Below are 16,395 nucleotides of genomic sequence, written 5' to 3'. Positions count from 1 at the left end.
GCTTTAACTTCCTGACTGATGTCTTGAGATGTTGCTTCAATATATCCACATCATTTTCCTTCCTCATGATGCCATCTATTTTGTGAAGTGCACCAGTCCCTCCTGCAGCAAAGCACCCCCACAGCATGATGCTGCCACTCCCGTCATGGGATGGTGTTCTTCGGCTTGCAAGCATCCCCCTTTTATCTCCAAATATAACGATGGTCATTATGGCCAAACAGTTATATTTTTGTTTTATCAGACCAGAGGACATTTCTCCAAAAAGTACGATCTTTGTCCCCATGTGCAGTTGCAAACCGTAGTCTGGCTTTTTTATGGCGGTTTTGGAGCAGTGGCTTCTTCCTTGCTGAGCGGCCTTTCAGGTTATGTCGATATAGGACTCGTTTTACTGTGTATATATATACGTTTGTACCCGTTTCCTCCAGCATCCTCACAAGGTCCTTTGCTGTTGTTCTGGGATTGATTTTCACTTTTCGCACCAAAGTACGTTCATCTCTAGGAGACAGAACGTGTCTCCTTCCTGAGTGGTATGACGGCTGCGTGGTCCCATGGTGTTTATACTTGTGTACTATTGTTTGTACAGATGAACGTGGTACCTTCAGGCGTTTGGAAATTGCCCCCAAGGATGAACCAGACTTGTGGAGGTCTACAATTTTTTTTCTGAGGTCTTGGCTGATTTCTTTGTATTTTCCCATGATGTCAAGCAAAGGGGAACTGAGTTTGAAGGTAGGCCTTGAAATAAATCCACAGGTACATCTCCATTGACTCAAATGATGTCAATTAGCCTATCAGAAGCTTCTAAAGCCATGACATCATTTTCTGGGATTTTCCAAGCTGTTTAAAGGCACAGTCAACTTAGTGTATGTAAACTTCTGACCCACTGGAATTGTGATACAGTGAATTATAAGTGAAATAATTTGTCTGTAAACAATTGTTGGAAAAATGACTTGTGTCATGCACAAAGTAGATGTCCTAACCGACCTGCCAAAACTATAGTTTGTTAACAAGAATTTTGTGGAGTGGTTGAAAAAACGAGTTTTAATGACTCCAACCAAGTGTATGTAAACTTCCGACTTCAACTGTACATGTGGCCATTGAGGAGATAGTTCCTGAGGTACTGACCAGCGAAGCAGAAGGCAGCGGCCAGAGCCAGGTCTCTGGTGTAGCGCTGAGGAGAGACTGAGTTCTTGGCCTCCACCTGCACTGTGATGTTCTGATTGGGTGGAACACAGTTGGCCTCCGTCAGCTCCAACACAGTCTTCACTGCCGGGTTGTCAGCACTCACACACACCATCCTACGCCCGTTGAACAGCACCTGAACAAGAATAATAAACATTATTTAGTATCTTTCATACAATGTGCAGTCCAAATTAAATAATTGTATGAAAAGACAACAATAAGAGGTTAAAACAAACAACCTTATCCGGAGCCTCCATGTAGCTGGTGAGGAAAGACGCCAGCTCCCTCAGCTCACACGTACAGTTCCACCTGTTCAGTTCCAGGTTGAGACTAGTTAGCCAAGACAGGTATGAAAACGCTTCAGGCAGGGCTTTCTGGAGCTGATTCCTGGACATATCCAGACTACGGAGCCCCGGCAGACCCCGAAAGCTATCCCTCCCCAGATATGTGATCAGATTATCAGACAGATCCAGGGTCTCCAGCCCCCGGAGGTCGGCCGAGGCAAAGGTGGTGGTGTCCAGCCTGGTGAGGCGGTTCCCCCCCAGCTGCAGTGTCCGCAGGGCCCTGGCAGCGTGGAACCAGGAGCCTTTGACTTCCCCCAGGACATTGTTCCCCAGCTGGAGGATCTCCAACCTGGGCAGCCAGGAGAAGGTGGCCCTTTCCAGGGCCTGGCTGGAGAGGCGGTTGTGGTCCAGGAGGAGGGTGTGGAGGATGGTGAGGTTTTGGAAGGCGTCGTGGGTGAGGGTGGCGATGGCGTTGTGGCTCAGGGACAGCACGGTCATGTTGGACATGTCAGACAGGAAGTGACGGTCCACGGAGACGATGGCGCCATCGGTCAGCATCAGGGCCTTGGTGGTCTCAGGGGCCTCTAGATGGGGAAGAAAACATACACCTGGCTACACAGATAGCTGACACAAAGAGTCAGGATCTTTATGATAGCCATAGGCTAGTGTGGAGCCAGACATTCCAACAAATCATACTCCAATTAATGCCATCTTTCCATCAGTAGACGGCAATATTTGTTCATCAAACTTAGTCAATGCTCATTCTTACCTATGATGTTGGAGAGCTTGTGGCAGATGACAGCGTCGCCAGAGCACACAACACAGGAGGCTGGACATGAAGAAAGGCTCTGGTCATGTGTGATTGACAGCATCAGCATCAGGAGAACACCTGGGTTTCACCAAGGACGCACGCACACACAAACAGCTGGTTAGCATGGGAGGGGGAATGGTATATCTAAATGCGGTGTTACCATGTTTCTTGTCAATATATTTAGTATCTTAGCTGTTCATACATTCAATAGGCTTACATTGTAATGTAAAGCATTAATCCAATACCTGTACAGCACGTGTAGAGAGAGAATATATATTTTATGTATTGAATATTGACATGGGTTTTGTAAGGGTATGGTAGACTTACTTCTCATGGTTTGTTATTGGCCAGGCTGCATGGTTTTGTGTTGGCTCTTCCATGTAAGTGGTCTCAGGGCCTCATCATCTTAAAGCTTGACGCATCATCTTGTCTCAACTCTTTCACAGGCCTGGTCTTACTGCTCCTATGGATAAAAACCCCCATAGAGATACAATATGTAATTATTATATTGTTATAAAAACACACTTAGCTCAGTAACAAATATTTTGCTCATTTAGTGTGGGAGATCAATCAAACTGGGGGGAAAGCGATGTTAACAATCTGGGAGTAATGAAACATACATGGTGACCGCCCCTGGAGTCTATTCAGTTCACCCATGTTACATATGTGTTTATCAGTCATAGCTGGCCTAGCAACAGCTGCCATGTACACAGTGACTGGATAAGGGGAATCCACTGGTGGAAAAGGTACCCAATTGTCATACTTGAGTAAAAGTAAAGATACCTTAATAGAAAATCCAGGCTCTGTCGTAGCCGGCTGCGACCGGGAGACCCATGGGGCGACGCACAATTGGCCCAGGGTAGGGGAGGGAATGGCCGGCAGGGGATGTAGCTCAGTTGGTAGAGCATGGCGTTTGCAACGCCAGGGTTGTGGGTTCGATAAAATAATGTATGTGCTAACTGTAAGTCGCTCTGGATAAGAGCGTCTGCTAAATGACTAAAATGTAAAAAATGTAAAATGACTCAAGTAAACGTGAAAGTCACCCAGTAAAATACTACTTGAGTAAAATTCTAAAAGTATTTGGTTTTAAATATACTTAAGTATCAAAAGTAAATGTAATTGTTAAAATATACTTAAAGGAAAACTCACCCAAAAACTGTATTTTGGTATTTGTTTCATTAGTCCATTGTTGACACTGTCCCAAAATGTTTTGCTTGTCAGCAACCAGGTTTTCAAAATATGCAACTTTCAAAATACAGAAATCATCCCTGTATGATACATTTTGCATCATGACGCAAAACGCAGCATCATATGATGCAAAATGAAAGAAATACCAAAAGATAGTTTTCGGGTGGAATTTTCCTTTAAGTATAAATCATTTCAAATATATTAAGCAAACCAGTTTTTTAAAAGTTTTTTTTTTTGGGGGGGGGGGGGGTAGTCAGGGTCCACACTCCAATACTCAGACATAATTTACAAATGAAGCATGTGTGTTTAGTGAGTCCGCCAGATCAGAGGCAGTAGGGATGACCAGGGATGTTCTCTTGATAAGTGCGTGAATTCAACCATTTTTCTGTCCTGCTAAGCATTCAAAATATAATGACTACTTTTGGGTGTCAATGAAAATGTTTGGAGTAAAAAGTACATTATTTGCTTTAGGAATGTAGTGAAGTAAAAGTTGTCAAAAATATAAAATAGCAAAGTACAGATACCCCCCCCAAAACTACTTGAGTAGTACTTTAAAGTATTTTTGTCATCTTTTTTGGGGGTATTTTATTAGGATCCCCATTAGCTGTTGCGAAAGCAGCAGCTACTCCTCCTGGGGTCCACACAAAGACAAGGACAGAATTACAAACATACATAAGTACTTTACACCACTTGGGGAAGCTTAGATTGGTTTGACACCTAAGGTTTCAGGTTTCTGTGGATGCTGTTCATGTGAAATGTCTCCTCACCTCACCACCAGGACAGAGAAACAGGTCTGTGGGACAGGCATGTAAACACCCCTCCCACTGGGCCCAGTTTTTTACTATCCAGGATCAGATCGATCTGGCTGTTTTTGAGCCAGTTTTTCAGAAAATAATCAGATAGGATCATTCTGATCCAGATACCACAATATCAAGGTCATAGAATCCAGATTTTCAGTGCTTTGAACAGGGGCGTATTCATTATGCCGATTCTGTTACAAAACGGAATGAAATGGGAGAGACTTACCTGAATTTGTCCAATAGAAACTCATTTTCGTAACAAAACAGAACGTTTTGTAACTGTTTGGAGTAATGATTACACCCCAGGCTTACACCGTGCCATCTACTGAAGAGGTTGTGGTACTACTTCTACACTGTCATAGGGAAACAAAGATGAGTAAACTACATGAATTAAAGTAAGATAAAAAAATATTAGATCTTTCAAATCACTTATAAGATGCATTTATTTGACTCTTCTCAATATAACAACTGACCGCATACCTACAGTGCATTTGGAAAGTATTCAGACCCCTTGACTTTTTCCAAATGTTGTTACGTTACAGCCTTATTCTAAAATGGATAAAATAAAAATCTACACACAATACCCCATAATGACAAAGTGAAAACAGTTGTTTTGAAATGGTACAGATACCTTATTTACATAAGTATTCAGACCCTTTACTATATGACTTGAAATTTAGCTCAGGTGCATCCTGTTTCCATTGATCATCCTGGAGATTTTTCTACAACTTGATTGGAGTCCACCTGTGAAATTCAATTGATTGGACATGATTTGGAAAGGCACACACCTGTCTAAGGTCCCACAGTTGACAGTGCATGTCAGAGCAAAAACCAAGCCATGAGGGCGAAGGAATTGTCCGTAGAGCTCCGAGACAAGATTGTGTCGATGCACAGATCTGGGTAAGGGTACCAAAAAAAAATCTGCAGCATTGAAGGTCCCCAAGAACACTGTGGCCTCCATCATTCTTAAATGGAAGAAGTTTGGAACAACCAAGACTCTTCCTAGAGCTGGCCGCCCGGCCAAACTGAGCAATCAGGGGAGAAGGGCCTTGGTCAGGGAGGTAACCAAGAACCCAATGGTCACTCTGACAGAGCTCTAGAGTTCCTCTGTGGAGATGGGAGAACCTTCCAGAAGGACAACCATTCTCTGCAGCACTACACTAATCAGGCCTTTATGGTAGAGTGGCCAGACGGAAGCCACTCCTCAGTAAAAGGCACCTGGCACCATCCCTACAGTGAATCATGGTGGTGGCAGCATCATGTTGTGGGGATATTTTTCAGCGGCAGGGACTGGGAGACTAGTCAGGATCGAGGGAAAGATGAACGGAGCAAAGTACAGAGAGATCCTTAATGAAAACCTGCTCCAGAGCACTCAGGACCTCAGACTGGGGCGAAGGTTCACCTTCCAACAGGACAATGACCCTTAGCACACAGCCAAGACAATGCAGGAGTGGCTTCGGGACAAGTCTCTGAATGTCCTTGAGTGGCCCAGCCAGAGCCCGGACTTGAACCCGATCAAATATCTCTGGAAAGACCTGAAAATAGCTGTGCAGCGACGCTCCCCATCCAACCTGACAGAGCTTGAGAGGATCTGCAGAGAATGGGAGAAACTCCCCAAATACAGGTGTGCCAAGCTTGTAGCGTCATACCAAAGAAGACTTGAGGCTGTAATCGCTGCCAAAGGTGCTTCAACAAAGTACTGAGTAAAGGGTCTGAATATTTATGTAAATGTAATATTTTATTTTTAATACATTTGCAAAAATGTCTAAACCTGTTTTTTCTTTCATCATGGGGTATGTGTGTACAGTCGTGGTCAAAAGTTTTGAGAATGACACAAGTATTGGTCTTCACAAAGGTCGCTGCTTCAGTGTTATGAGATATTTTTGTCAGATGTTACTATGGTATACTGAAGTATAATTACAAGCGTTCCATAAATGTCAAAGGCTTTTATTGACAATTACATGAAGTTTATGCAAAGAGTCAATATTTGCAGTGTTGACCCTTCTTTTTCAAGACCTCTGCAATCCGCCCTGGCATGCTGTCAATTTAACTTCTGCGCCACATCCTGACTAATGGCAGCCCAGAATGCTTGGAGTTTGTCAGAATTTGTGGGTTTTTGTTTGTCCACCCGCCTCTTGAGGATCGACCAGAAGTTCTCAATGGGATTAAGGTCTGGGGAGTTTCCTGGCCATGGACCCAAAATGTCTATGTTTTGTTCCCCGAGCCACTTAGTTATCACTTTTGCCTTATGGCAAGGTGCTCCATCATGCTGGAAAAGGCATTGGTCATCACCAAACTGTTCTTGGATGGTTGGGAGAAGTTGCTCTCGGAGGATGTGTTGGTACCATTCTTTATTCATGGCTGTGTTCTTAGGCAAAATTGTGAGTGAGCCCACTCCCTTGGCTGAGAAGAAACCCCACACATGAATGGTCTCAGGATGCTTTACTGTTGGCATGACACAGGACTGATGGTAGCGCTCACCTTGTCTTCTCCGGACAAGGTGTTTTCCGGATGGCCCAAACAATCAGAAAGGGGATTCATCAGAGAAAATGACTTTACCCCAGTCCTCAGCAGTCCAATCCCTGTACCTTTTGCAGAATATCAGTCTGTCCCTGAGGTTTTTCCTGGAGAGAAGTGGCTTCTTTGCTGCCCTTCTTGACACCAGGCCATCCTCCAAAAGTCTTTGCCTCACTGTGCATGCAGATGCACTCACACCTGCCTGCTGCCATTCCTGAGCAAGCTCTGCACTGGTGGTGCCCCGATCCCGCAGCTGAATCAACTTTAGGAGACGGTCCTGGCGCTTGCTGGACTTTCTTGGGCGCCCTGACGCCTTCTTCACAACAATTGAACCTCTCTCCTTGAAGTTCTTGATGATCCGATAAATGGTTGATTTAGGTGCAATCTTACTAGCAGCAATATCCTTGCCTGTGAAGCCCTTTTTGTGCAAAGCAATGATGACGGCACGTGTTTCCTTGCAGGTAACCATGGTTAACAGAGGAAGAACAATGATTTCAAGCACCACCCTCCTTTTTAAAGCTTCCAGTCTGTTATTCTAACTCAGCCTTGTCCTCGTCAAAACTCTCACCTGTGTTAACGAGAGAATCACTGACATGATGGCAGCTGGTCATTTTGTGGCAGGGCTGAAATGCAGTGGAAATATTTTTGGGGGATTAAGTTCATTTTCATGCAAAGGGGGACTTTGTAATTAATTGCAATTCATCAATTCATGACATTCTGGAGTATATGCAAATTGCCATCATCAAATCTGAGGCAGCAGACTTCGTGAAAATTAGTATTTGTGTCATTCTCAAAACTTTTGACCACGACTGTAGATTGATGAAGGGAAAAAAACGATTGAATCCATTTTAGAATAAGGCTGTAACGTAACAAAATGTGGACGAAGTCGAGGGGTCTGAATACTTTCGGAATGCACTGTATACTAGGGTCAATTTAACATAATGAACCTTTGGTTTTCAGACGTAAGAACTTTTGTTAAACCTCCTCACCTTAGTTACATTGAGATTTCTTGGTTATAGTGCCTTTTACCTTTCTATATCCACCCTGAATCCACCATTCCAGTGGGATCAAGATAATCCTGATTTACGGCATAATCACTACCTTTTGAGTTTTGAAAAACGCAAAAATGCCATTTAATTCTGATTTAAAAGTCAGATTGAATTACCAAATCCCTATCCTGAGGATCAGAATCTAATTTTTCAGTTTTGAAAACCCAATTCTAACATTCTATCCAATTGCCAAAATCAGATCAGATCAAACTGGGCCCTGTAGACCAGAGCAACCAACCCTGTTGTTGAGTGTTCAGATTGAGGGGCACTACAATACTACTCCAAAACAGGACGTGACGATTGTACACACATTGTTTTTCTTCTAAATAGTACCAGATAGGGGTTATTTGGCTTGTAACCATTGTGTAACCCTTTTTGGTGCTATATAGAACCCTTTTTTGAAAGTTCAATAAAGAACCATTAAAAAGGTTGTATATAGCACCAAAACAGGGTTCCGCTATGGTTACAATGCTTTTTGGGGCTATATAGAACCCTTTTTTATGGTTATTTCTAGAACATTTATGGAGAAAGGTTCTTTATAGGACCATTCTCAATCTTTAAGGTTCTTTGTAGATCCTTTTAAAGAAACATACAGGTTTCTTTTTATTTTGATCAGCCATATTATATTGTTAAAATTCCATAGGCGTTATTATTGTGTTAATTGACAAGTTAAATCAAGTGAGCTACCTCTGGAAGGAGTTGGGGGTCCCCTGAGGAGAGAATTGAGAACCACTGACTGATTTAGTCAACCTTTCTTAATTGACACAAGGCCATACGTGAGTCTTTCACAAGACACCATCACTGGCCATAGTCATATACACTGAGTGTACAAAACATTACGAACACCTTCCTAATATTGACTTGCACCCCCTTTTGCCCGCAGAACAGCCTCAATTCGTCGGGGCATGGACTCTACAAGGTGTCGAAAGTGTTCCACAGGGATGCTAGCCCATGTTGACTCCAATGCTTCCCACAGTTGTGTCAAGTTGGCTGGATGTCATTTGGGTGGTGGAACATTCTTGATACACACGGGAAACGGTTGAGCGTGAAAAACCCAGCAGCTTTGCAGTTCTTGACAGACTCAAACCAGTGGGCCTGGCAGCTACTACCATACCCCGTTCAAAGGCACTTAAATCCTTCTTTAACCTGTTTCCTTCCCTTCATCTACACTGATTTGAAGTGGATTTAACAGGTGACATCAATACGGGATCATAGCTTTCACCTGGTCAGTCTGTCATGAAAAGAGCAGGTGTTCCTAATATTTTGTGCACTCAGTGTATAATATGTAATGACATAACCAATTATGTACATAAACCCTGGATTACTGATGCTATGTATTGGCCATTGAGAGGCTTTGAAGCCACCGGTCGGCCATATTGGCACTCCCCAGAAGGAACAATCCTCCAAATGTTTTGTTGTAGTGGGGACAGTAACATTAGTCATCTTCAAGGAAAATGTTTTTATATTTTTTAGAATTGTTATGGTTAGCTCACATAATATAAAAATATACATTAAGGTTTATGTAATAGAATACATGTATGAAATGCACTTCGATAACTTCCAGAATATTTTTTTTAACAATGGTGGGGGAGTGCCAAGATGGAGGCACGGTGGCTTCAACACAGCACCCCCTATAAGTATTCTAGTGTGTATATATAAATCATTGAACAACACATTCGATAAACTGGAATGATACTCACTCACGTTTGCGCAAAAAGAGCTGTGAGCAAACCACGCCGCAAAATATTCTAATGAGCCACCTCCCATATATTTTAACTTTCACTAAAAGAGCAAATTCTCATTGTGCTTCATCATGTCAATGTTGACCAGCCCAGGTTACGGTAGTCAGTTCTACTGTGTCACAGTCAACAGTCTGTGTTCCTATTGGAGAGGCTGGGTAAGGTTACCTGTGCTCCTCTGGGCATGCTCAGTCCGCAGGGGCTGTCACCTGAGATGGCATGGATGGGACGGTGTCACACGCACCCCTGACTTCTCTTGTACCTGATAGAGGTAAAATACTCTGTACTTCAACTCTATTACTTCATCTGAAACAGGAGGCCTTCCCTTTGTAACAATTTAGAAAAATGGCATTCAGATAAAATATTTATTTCATAACATTTTTCTTATGACCAGTGAGAAATTGAAATTATTCTACCAAATGCATCTAAATTACAACAAATTCACATGATTAAAGACAGCAGATAACCGAAAGTGAGCACCAACATCTTCGTCTGTGGCAAGATTTCAAGCAATGTGAATTCCATATGCATGAAACACTTCCTCCACGAACTCATGTACAGTAATCAGAATTCCATCCCGATCAGTAACATTTCACAGTAAGTAGGTAGGTACTGGTAGGTATGGATAACTATCTCAAAATAGGATAGTGGTATCTCAAAATATAACCCATCATGGTAATTGGTGAATTGAGTATACAGTGCCTTGCAAAAGTATTCATCCCCCTTAGCGTTTTTCCTATTTTGTTACATTACAACCTGTAATTTAAATGGATTTTTATTTGGATTTCATGTAATGGACATACACACAATAGTCAAAATTGGTGAAGTGAAATTTAAAAAATAACTTGTTTCAAAAAATTATAAGAAATAAATAATGGAAAAGTGGTGCGTGCATATGTATTCACCCACTTTGCTATGAAGCCCCTAAATAAGATCTGGTGCAACCAATGACCTTCAGAAGTCACATAATTAGTTAAATAAAGTCCACCTGTGTGCAATCTAAGTGTCACATGATCTGTCACATGATCTCAGTATATATACACCTGTTCTGAAAGGCCCCAGGTCTGCAACACCAAGCAAGCGGCACCATGAAGACCAAGGAGCTCTCCAAACAGGTCAGGGACAAAGTTGTGGAGAAGTACAGATCAGGGTTGGGTTATAAAAAAAAATCTGAAACATTCAACATCCCACGGAGCACCATTAAATCCATTATTTAAAAAATTGAAAGAATATGGCACCACAACAAACCTGCAAAGAGAGGGCCGCCCACCAAAACTCACGGACCAGGCAAGGAGGGAATTAATCAGAGGCAACAAAGAGACCAAAGATAACCCTGAAGGAGCTGCAAAGCTCCACAGCGGAGATTGGAGTATCTGTCCATAGGACCACTTTAAGCTTTACACTACACAGAGCTGGGCTTTACGGAAGAGTGGCCAGAAAAAAGCCATTGCTTAAAGAAAAAAATAAGCAAACATGTTTGGTGTTCGCCAAAAGGCATGTGGGAGACTCCCCAAACATATGGAAGAAGGTACTCTGGTCAGATGAGACTAAAATTGAGCTTTTTGGCAATCAAGGAAAACGCTATGTCTGGCGCAAACCCAACACCTCTCATCACCCCGAGAACACCATCCGGTGAAGCACGGTGGTGGCAGCATCATGCTATGGGGATGTTTTTCAATCGTCAGGGACTAGGAAACTGGTCAGAATTGAAGGATTGATGGATGCGCTAAATACAGGGAAATTATTGAGGGAAACATGGGGTTGTGCAACAGTTGTCCATTATTGTTTTCAAAATTCTTCATGCTCTGTCAAATTGGTTGTTGATCATTGCTAGACAACCATGTTCAGGTCTTGCCATTGATTTTCAAGTAGAGTTAAGTCAAAACTGTAACTCAGCCACTCGGGAACATTCACTGTCTTCTTGGTAAGCAACTCCAGCGTAGATTTGGCCTTTATGTTTTAGGTTATTGTCCTGCTGAAAGGTGAATTAATCTCCCAGTGTCTGGTGGAAAGCAGACCGAATCAGGTTTTCCTCTAGGATTTTGCCTGTGCTTAGCTCTATTCCGTTTCTTTATCATGAAAAACTACCCAGTCCTTAACGATTACAAGCATACGCATAACATGATGCAGTCACCTCTATGTTTGAAAATATGGAGAGTGGTACTCAGTAATGTGTTGTATTGGATTTGGCCCAAACGTAACACTTTTTATTCAGTACATAAAGTGAATTGCTTTGCCACATTTTTTGCATTATTACTTTAGTGCCTTGTTGCAAACAGGATGCATGTTTTGGAATATTTTTATTCTGTACACGCTTCCTTCTTTTCACTCTGTCAATTAGGTTAGTATTGTGGAGTTACTACAATGTTGTTCAATCAATCAAATGTTATTTATAAAGCCCTTTTTACATCAGCAGATGTCACAAAGTGCTATACAGGAACCCAGCCTAAAACCCCAAACAGCAAGCAATGCAGATGTAGAAGCACGGTGGCTAGGAAAAACTCCATAGAAAGGCTGAAACCTAGGAAGAAACCTAGAGAGGAACCAGGCTCTGAGGGGTGGCCAGTCCCCTTCTGGCTGTGCCGGGTGGAGATTATAACATTAAGGCCAGATTTTTCTCCAAGATGTCATCATAGATGACCAGCATGGTAAAATAATAATCACAGTGGTTGAAGAGGTTGCAACGGGTCAGTACATCAGGAGTAAATGTCACTTGTCTTTTCATAGCCAGGCATTTAGAGGTTGAAATAGCAGGTGCGGTAGAGAGAGAGAGTTGAAAACAGCAGGTCTGGGACAAGGTAGCACGTCCGGTGAACAGGTCAGGGTTCCATAGCTGAGAGGGAGATCGATGTTGATCTATCCTCAGATTTTTCCTATCACAGCCATTAAACTCTGTAACTGTGTTAAAGTCACCATTGTCCTCATGGGTGGTGGACCATTCTTGATACACACTGGAAACTGTTGAGCGTGAAAAATCCTGCAGCGTTGCAGTTCTTGACACACCGGTGTGCCTGGCACCTACTACCATACCCCGTTCAAAGGCACTTAAATATTTTGTCTTGCCCATACACAATTCATGTCTCAATTGTCTCAAGGCTTAAAAATCCTTATTTAACCTGTCTCCTCCCCTTCATCTACACTAATTGAAGTGGATTTAACAAGTGACATCAATAAGGGATCATCGCTTTCACCTGGATTCATCTGGTCAGTCTATGTCATGGAAAGAGCAGTCTACGTGAGCTCTGTTCTTCAGGACCAGCTTCAGTCCCTCTGGGGTCCCTGCTGTCCCCAGGCCCCTCAGGCCCGTCTCTGGCCATCTGACACGCTGCCACCCCCACCTGACAGATACACACCACCAAGAAAAGGTCACAAACGCTGAGCCGTATTTAATCAACCCCCCTAAAAAACCTATTGTGCAATAAAGGTTATTAGGATTAATTTGATCTTTATAAATCAAAATGAAAAACGAAATATACAGTACAAACATTAAACAGAAGAGGGCATTGGTCTTACCCTGCCGCGGGCTCCATGGATGAGTAGTCTCGCCTGCTTTAGCATGTGCTCTGCATAAGACAGAGTGGAGCACAAGACTCAGTCACACTCCCTTTACAGTACACACCCCACAAACAAAGACTATTACTAAATAATAGGCATACAGCTTTTAACATAAAATGAAAGTATTTTTTGTCAGCCGAGTCAATGAACCTCCTCAATTTAATTGAACATCAAATCGATTGTGATGCTGAATCTGTCTAACCATGTCAAATCCAAAGACCTCAACCAAAACATTGGTGTCAAAATGTTGGTGTCTTACTTATGGAAGAGAGCTCTGTATGCTGTGAAGTAGGGGATCCCAATGGCAGCTCCCTGTTTGTAGTCTAAGGAGGCTGGCAGCCGCTGGACACAGTCCTCAGACACAAAGGTGTATTCTGCATACCCTCCCATCTTTGTGGCTGTGGTGAACACAAAGTCACCAGCCTGAAAGATGAAGGGTCAAATTAGTGTCACAAGGTCAACACACACCTGACATCCCTCTTCAGAAAGTCATGGTATAGTCATGCAAACAACTTAAAGACATGCTCAGGAACTTAGGCGACTAAGTCTTTTTTAAACCTCCCGCTTTGGACAGGATGTGTCAATGTGTAGTTCATACATGCATAATCTATGGGCAGAATTACTGTCTTATCTCACTTAGCCACAAAATCCCTAGTTTGAAAGTGACTTTTCTTCTAGAAGCTGTGATGCGCCATTTTCCCAAAATTTTTCCCCCACGTGGGCCAGCCCCCGAGCAATTCGAGTTCTAGCCAATGAGCTTCAACCCCTCGCCAACTGAGTGACAGCTAGCAAGATGCACACACAGCAGAGCGCGAGAGAGAGAGAAACAACGTAGCGCACATATGTGACGTAGTAAGCAATTTTAGGGGACCACTTTTGGCTCATCAGCGCTACATTCAGAAGTACTGGCTAAAAAGTATACAATAGTACCGGAGAATCTCTTTAATATATACTGAACAAAAATATAAACGCAACATGTAAAGTGTTGGTCCCATGTCTCATGAGCTGAAATCAAAGATCCCAGAAATGTTCCATACACACAAAGTTTATTTCTCTCATATTTTGTGCACAAATTTGTTTACATCCCTGTTAGTGAGCATTTCTCCTTTTCCAAGATAATCCATCAACCTGACAGGTATGGCATATCAAGAAGCTGATTAAACAGTATGATCATTACACAGGTAAAAACTTGTGCTGGGGACAATAAAAGGCCTCTCTAAAACGTGCAGTTTTGTCACAACACAATGCCACAGATGTCTCAGGTTTTTAGGGAGCGTGCAATTGGCATGCTGACTGTAGGAATGTCCACCAGAGCTGTTGTCAGAGAACTGAATGTTCATTTCTCTACCATAAGCCACCTCCAAAGTCGCTTTAGAGAATTTGGCAGTACGTCCAACCGGCCTCACAACCACAGACAACGTGTAACCACGACAGCCCAGGACCTCCACATCTGGCTTCTTCACCTGCAGGATTGTCTGAGACCAGCCACCCAGACAGCTGATGAAACTGAGAAGTAATTATGTCTGTAATAAAGCCCCTTTGTTGGGAAAAACTCATTCTGATTGGCTAGGCCTGGCTCCCCAGTGGGTGGGCCTTGCTTCCAAGTGGGTGGCCCTATGCCCTCCCAGGTCCACCCATGGCTGAGCCCATGCCCGGTCATGTGAAATCCATAGATTAGGGCCTAATGAATTTATTTCAATTGACTGATTTCCTTATATGAACTGCATGTTGCTTTTATATTTTTGTTCAGTATAAATGCATTCACCCAATGGCTACTTGTGGTTCATCAGTCTATAGTGCTGGATGCAAAATGTTTCAAATCAAATCAAATCTAAATGTATTTGTCACATGCGCCGAATACAACAGATGTAGACCTTACAGTGAAATGCTTACTTACAAGCCCTTAACCAACAATGCAGTTTTAAGAAAGAATACCTAAAAAATAAAAAATAAATAAAAGTAACAAATAATTAAAGAGCAGCAGTCCAGTTCAAGGTGAGTAATCGCTGTTCTGATGTCCAGAAGCTCTTTTCGGTCATAAGAGACGGTAGTAGCAACATTATGTACAAAATAAGTTACAAACAATTCGAAAAAACTAACAAAATATATTTCTTCACTACTGGATGCAAAATGTTTCTTCACTACTGTTTCTTCACTACACTAGCATCACATTCCACATGAGAATACCATCAGTAATCATGATGTAACAGGGATGGATGGATAAGATCAGCACCTGTATGAGCAGCCTCCACGACCCCGGACACATCAGTTCCTGGAGTGTAGGGCAGGCTGGGCTTCCTGGTGTAGGTCCCAGAGCGGATGTAGGTCTCCACTGGGTTCACTCCACACATGCTCACGGATCAGTACCTGGAGAACACACAGGCTGTTTCATGAGAACCATCGGCTGAACAACATTCACCTAACATAATACAACATATAAAACAGCTACAGGTAGAAATATAATAGCTAACCATGAAAATGTATCCATTATACATTGCACTTTAGCAAAAGTTATAGTAAGTTAAAGTTTTTGAATGATTTTATTTACCTGTTTCTGACCTGGATTTGGCACAGGTATGTTGAAGCAGAGTTTCCAAACTGAAGGTCATCAAACTCACTCACTAGAATGGCTCTCATTAACTTGGATGTTGTAACCTGCCCACAAATAGAGTAGTCTTTGTAAATAACGTTAAATGCAGCTCGCTGGCAAGTACTGTTAATAGTAAAAGACACACGAGTGACTTGTGGACTTTGGACAGTGGCATTAGCTAGCAAGTGAGCCATTGTCTGGTTACCTAGCTAACGTTATTATTTCAGCAGGACATTTGAGTAGAAATACCATAATGTGTCTAAAATACAACTAGCATAAACATAAATTATATCAAGACAATGATAAGGTATGTCAAAACGGACTAATTCATGCAAGAAGTTGTCAGTGGCTGTCCTCCCCTCTTGCCTGTTGCCTCACGGTGGCGACAGCATGACATTTATAAACATCCGCATTTGACCACAGATTATTCATTATATTGACCAGATACTCAAGTGGCCGCTCTAACGATTAAAATAAATGTATAAAAAAAATGGAAACGCAGGCAAGATCAGGTGGGACCATTCTAGCCAATGAGAGGGCAAATAAACTGTTTCCACTAGTTACTACAGCCACAAAGTCAAAATTGGCTATATGTAAACGTTCATTAAAAAAAATGTTTTTGGGTTTTAATTTAAGGTTAGGGTTAGGCATATGGTTAAGATTGTGGTTGAGATTAGGGTTAG

The 16,395-nt window shown here is 42.4% G+C and overlaps 1 pseudogene across 1 annotated transcript; it reads right to left on the bottom strand.

Annotated features, from left to right (window-relative positions):
* Window positions 1-11,549: 11,549 nt before the first annotated feature.
* Window positions 11,550-16,090, bottom strand: LOC311098692 (quinone oxidoreductase-like; annotated as a pseudogene). Its single transcript, XR_014615699.1, has 5 exons — window positions 15,671-16,090; window positions 15,356-15,489; window positions 13,382-13,545; window positions 13,081-13,130; window positions 11,550-12,905 (listed from the first exon to the last, which is right to left on the bottom strand). The product of XR_014615699.1 is annotated as a quinone oxidoreductase-like (transcript).
* Window positions 16,091-16,395: the final 305 nt, after the last annotated feature.

The sequence above is a fragment of the Coregonus lavaretus genome, assembly GCF_964263955.1.
Source record: "Coregonus lavaretus genome assembly, chromosome: 23".
Lineage (NCBI taxonomy): Eukaryota > Metazoa > Chordata > Actinopteri > Salmoniformes > Salmonidae > Coregonus > Coregonus lavaretus.
This window is presented reverse-complemented; position numbering and strand designations above follow the sequence as displayed.